We start from the raw sequence: 6,043 nt of genomic DNA, 5'->3' as shown, positions 1-6,043 counted from the left end.
TCTCGCGGCTGCTAACTTCTCTTTTCCCCCCTCCACCTCTGAAAAGTTATAATGCGGGTGGAGGTGTGGGAGAGGAGCCTCGGCGTGACACTCCATCCCCGTGGGGAGGAGGCGATTGGTGCAGCCCCCTGGCAGGGGGCCGTCCCAAAGCCCGCATCCGACCCCGCCAAGCCGCTCTCCTCTAAGTTGGCGGCGTTAATGTCTCCATAAGATGTTACTATTATAGGAATATGACGCAAATCTCCCCCACCCACCCCCAAAACCCTAATATTTTCCATTAATTATAACGATATGCCATCTTTCGCCTTTTCGAGGCAATATAGAGTTCATTAATGGGAGGGCGGTAGAGTAAAAGTGTCCAATGTGACTAAAGACCTTATTAGTTTATGATTATGGGAGTAAGTGCATTTTTTGGGGGGGTTGGCTTCAGGCGGATACAACCCCAGTCTGAACAAGGTCATGGGTGCAAGGATACCGCCCCCCCTTCACTTTTTGGCAAACATAAACTCCAATTATGAATCAGATTATATGATATGATTTTTCTTTACAAAGTGTTTTAGTCAAAAGAACTCCATGTGTTTTTTTTACAATGGAGGAAAGTGTTTGAATGTTAAAGATTTCTAAGCCAATTCATTAGGCACAAACCCCTGCAATGCAAAATAGATCATCAAAATATTCAGAGAGTCTGGAACATTGTGATCATCATCATGTGGAAGATTTTTTGAATTTAAGTTGCACGTATTATATGCAGAAGCAGTCTGTTGGTATTGTTTTTTTTTTTTTTTTTTTAAACAAAAGGCCGCTCAGGAGCGGAATCAGAATCAGAAACAGAATCCGAATCTGAATCCAGATCCAAATTTGAATCAGAGTCAAGAGCTTTATTGACCAACTCCGTTCACCCGTACAAGGAATGTGACTCTGGTTGACAATTAGATACAGATTCAAGATTCAAGATTTTTCTTGTCATATATGCTGCAAGAATATGGTGACTCAGGCAATGCTATTTACTTTGTGCACTCCCTTTACAACAGACGGATAGAAATAGAGACAATAACTGACAAAAACATAAGACAATGCAACAGCAGCTTTGGAACCAGGTTCCAGAGATGTACTTAGAACAGTACAGACAGAAGGTAGATTATTGCACAGTTATCATTTAGTAAGTAATAAAGACTAACTAAGAAAAGAAATACCAACTAATATAAAGGAAGGAAGGGGAGTAAAGTGTTGTAGGGGGGATGTAGTGTGTGTGTGTGTGTGTGTGTGTGTGTGTGTGTGCATGGGGGGGGGGGGTTCAGGAGTCTGACAGCCTGTCGGGAAAAAAATCTGTTTTCAAAACTGTTTGCCATTACACCTCCTACTGACATGATGGTAAACACCGAATGGACAATAACACAAAAGACAACACAAAGTACAAAGCACAGAGTCCAGAGTACGAAGTACAGGGTAAAAATTGTGTAGTAAAGCGAGATATTAGCTGAAATGAGCATTATGGCCAGTGAGATGCAATGATGAGGTAGCAGCAAAGATAGATAAAATGGTAGAGTTTAAATGAAGATTGTTTATACTTGTAAAGTACTCTTATTAAGTACTATTATTTCATTTATAACTTCAAAAAGAACAACATCAATTCTTATTATTATCATCGTCGAAATTCTCTTGTCATGGCTACTTGACTTGAATATCTTGACTTGAAGACGTTTCAGCCCTCATCCGAGGGGCCTCTTCAGTTCATGATCATCCCCACCTGGAGCGTCATCATTATTATTGTTATTCTTACAATTGAATCATATCCACCAATACTAATACTAATACTAATACTAATACTAATACTAATACTAATACTAATACTAATACTGTATGGACCGGCGTGGCCAAAGCAAATAACCGGTTCCCTCTGCAGAACCCGTGTAATGCGATCAATCAATCAATCAATCAATCGATCATTACGTACGTATAAGCAGAATGGAGGTAGCAACATCACCTGGGTGGTCAAAGGTATTAAGCGCCCTCCATAATCCCGTTGTTGGAAGCGAAGTCTCGCGTGAACAGGCCCGTGGCTCCTGGTGACTCCGGTCTAATAAGCTACTTAAAGTTAATGGAAGAGGAGGTCAAAATGAGAATTATTGACACCCCCGTTGCCCTTAACCTGTCTACCAATAAAGCTGATTAGTTTTTGTCAATCCATCAACTCGCCGCGGCCCCGGGGACGTTTATTTGCTCGGGGGAAATCAACAAGTCAGCGGCTGGTTTCCAAGTAAAGTATCGCCGTTTAATTGTGGCCCCGGAAGATCAGGGCTGATTACTGGATGATAAGGCCGAGATTGATGCGGGTGCGACGCGGGGGTGGGACGCGGGGAGCGTGATGCGCGTACCGGATGTGCGGAATTTAAAGATCGAAGTCGTGCACCTTTAATGATAAAGAAAATATTTAAACGGTAATGGCCCATTTGCGCATACTCTCGGCGCTGGAGCTGCGTGCAAACCCTCGGCTCCCCTGCAGGGACGGGTGTACGCAGCAAAGCTATTTTGCAGTTCTCTCGTCAATTAAATGCATTTTATCAGCTTTCTGCATGATTATTCTAACAGCCGGAGACTTGATCGCCTCCGTCCGCTTCGGACCCGCCGCGGGGTTTAATTTCATTAAAGGGGGCCGGGCATGAATATTTCTATTAGAGCCGCGGTGAAATATGGAGCCATTTAGTATTGGCCCTCACCGATCACCACGATTTATCGCTCCTCTTCATCACATCTAGGGGAGAGAAAATTAATATGGCCTTCGAGTCGGGACCGAACCCTCAAACCGGTGCTTCTTGAGAGCTGTTAATTTGCCCCCTAATTACTTTCACAATTAACTAAAATACAAATCAAGGATGACAAATTGGAATAGTTTATATATTAATTACCCTCGGCAGATATGCTCATTATGTAAAGGCGATTTAAAGGGACCCACGCTGTCTGTTCGACCGCAAATAAACAGCTTCCATCGAAGTGGATCAAATGGATCTCTGTTTGGACAATCGGTTTCTCGAATTCAGAATTTCGATTTGTTAATAGTCCAAGATGGATTTTGGAAGGACATGCAATTTTATCATGTAACTCAAAATGATAATAATGATGATAATAATAATAATAATAATAATAATAATAATAATAATAATATCCAGCTGAAATATTTGACCAGTAATGTTCAAGTGTATATTCGATCCGTGGTTGGCATCTATTAAACTGGTTTTCTACCACAAATTGTTTAAGAAGGTTTAAGTTGGATTAATTTTCCAAATAGGAAACGGCCTTGAGCTTTTTTTGCCAGAGCTTTTTTTTATATAGATTTATAGAGTGTCTAAACCAGTGCTTGAATTATCATTTTTCTGATTATGACTATGACTCCTTTCCAGTTTTAGATTTCAGCGAGATTGAGCAATTCTGAGCTGCTATAATTTCATTGTTCATGAAACCTGATGTTTCCTTTGACAAACTGAGTAATGCAGGGTGTTGCATTCATGCAACTGCAATCCTTCTGACCCTTGAATCAGGTGGGACAAGGGACCAAGGGGCACCTTTTAAAGGTTTATTATTGATCCATTGTGGGCTCATTTGAAGATCACAATAGATACAACTCTGACAAAAAGAAAGTAAGCAATGCAAAATGTACAATAATTTTGCGGCTGAAAAATGTCACAGACATTAAATACATATTGTAAAATAATTATTCTCATTATGTAGTGGTTACTTAACAAAAACAAGTATTGCAATACAATGAAATTGAGTTTAACATCACAAAACACAAATGACAAAGACCACAATACGTATGAATAAAATGTCGCTTCTATTATTCTTGATTATTGGAGGGTGATTTTTAATTATAAAGGTGAATAAACAAGCCGTCTGAGTTTTGCACTTTAACAGGATGCACCATTATCAATACAATTATGAAGAGCCTGAACTTATAATACAATAACAACGGTGAAGTGCATAAAAAACAAGATCCGATTCAAGGGACATCCGATTCAACAGTATACAAAGGATCATGAATGCATTAGACATCTAATCTTGATATATAGTGGGAAAGCATAAGAGGCACAAGTTGCTATAACTTTGAAGATTCTCATAGCAACCCAAACTGCAGGACTCACAGCCACTGGACCATTTGGGACATTTTAGTAGGCTCTGCTTGATTCCCCAGAACCCAGATTTTTTTTTAAGAAAATAGATATAAATATATAAATTATACACTGTATAAAGAAAAAAAGGAAACATCTGATACAAAACAGCATGTAAAATACATTCGTGGGGATGGATAATATTGGTAACACGTACATCAATGTCATTATCATCGTTGCAATTTTATGATCACCCAGATAATTCAAGCAATGAAATAAAAAACCGTGGTTGTACAATTGGCCTAATAATAACTGTAGTAACTAAAAATAGAATGATAATTATTATTATTATTATCTGACTGATAAAGGACTATAATAAGCATTCTTATTACTTTCCTATAAACATGGCATATTGCACTGTAAGTTATTCTTAAAAAACACCCCTGAAACACATGTCAAGCTTTAAAATCAAATAAACTTAGAAAAAATTGAAGGGGAAAAAGCAATGTAAATTGGTTGCATTTTTAACAGTCGAATCCTTTGACAGAATGGGGCGACACTAACTTTGCTATCCACAGCATTATAGGCACCTTCTCTTGCGGCAAGATCCCTTGGATGTCAGGCTGTGAGTCTGATCATAACAGATTTCTATGAAGAGAAATCTTTGAATTTTTCCAAGATTGTGTTTTTCAACCAGGAGAAATATTTAGCTATGTGATAAAAAAGACTTTAGAGTTTGGCAACACGTACGAGCCATTCTCTCTTTTGGCTACAACAGGTAAAGAGCACTTTGCAAATGTATGAAAAAACAGTTAAGGGTTGTAAGCAGATGAGACCATACACGCACGCACGCACGCGCGCGCGCGCGCACACACACACACACACACACACAGGCACACGCACACACACACACACACACACACACACACACACACACACACACACACACACACACACACACACACTCGAAAAGTCCCATTAGTCAAATTAAATAACTGATGCAGTGCAATGCCAAGATGTGCCTCAGTTCATCAATAACAATACCATGCTGTACAGTGTCAAATGAAGTCACTGGCCACATTAACGTTAAGCAATATATTATTACCCCGGCCAAGGGGGGTTGTGCTTTGTGCTGCCATTTGTTTGTCTATCTGCAGAATTATACATAAAGTAGAAAGAAACAAAACATCGTTTTAGATGCAGCTATGCTGAAAATAATGGCGCTTCTGAGTCAGTAAACTCAGAAAGTCAAAAACTAAATTAAATGTTTAATACCAAAGGGGAAATAATAATACTTTGCACCTCAAAGTTAAACCTGATAAGGTCTTATCTACATAGCTCTATATGGAAAGACATATAAATCCTGATTTTCTAGCTGTTCTGATGTAATTAATTTAATCATTTTATGTCAATATTTTGACATTTATTGGAATATTTTATCTTCATGTTAATCAGGTGAATCAAAGTAGTAACATCTCTTTAAAACAGAGCTGATGCCGACAACGTGATATTAACTCCAATTTGTTTTGAAATCAAGTTGTTTTGAGATTTTAATCACACTGTTAAATTCTTTCTACCAAGCGGAAAAAACAGATATTTTTTGGTTGGCTTTGTTGGTGAGAATTTGCATTTGCTTTACATTGCAGCCCCTTTCTGTCCAGGTTCAGTAGACCCCGGTTGTCTTTCACTGTTGTCCGCGCAACGCGAATATTCACCACTGTATTCGTAAATATTAAGACATCACAGACAATGTGAACCCAGAATGTGTACGTCCCCTTTGTGACATCACGGTTTCCCCCTTCACAATGTAGATAGCAACATCTCTTTTTTTCAATTTCTTTTTCAAATATTCAAAAATATGCTTCGATTAATTCATAGCCACATTATGTAAGTTGCAATCGCATGAGAAAAAAACTCTGACGCTACAACAGTGTCTGTGA

The sequence above is a fragment of the Fistularia commersonii genome, chromosome 8 (genome assembly GCF_037954325.1).
Source record: "Fistularia commersonii isolate RoL2024-O1a breed Wild chromosome 8, RoL_Fcom_v1.0, whole genome shotgun sequence".
Lineage (NCBI taxonomy): Eukaryota > Metazoa > Chordata > Actinopteri > Syngnathiformes > Fistulariidae > Fistularia > Fistularia commersonii.
The sequence above is the reverse complement of the archived record's forward strand: the minus strand, read 5'-3'. Positions refer to the sequence as shown.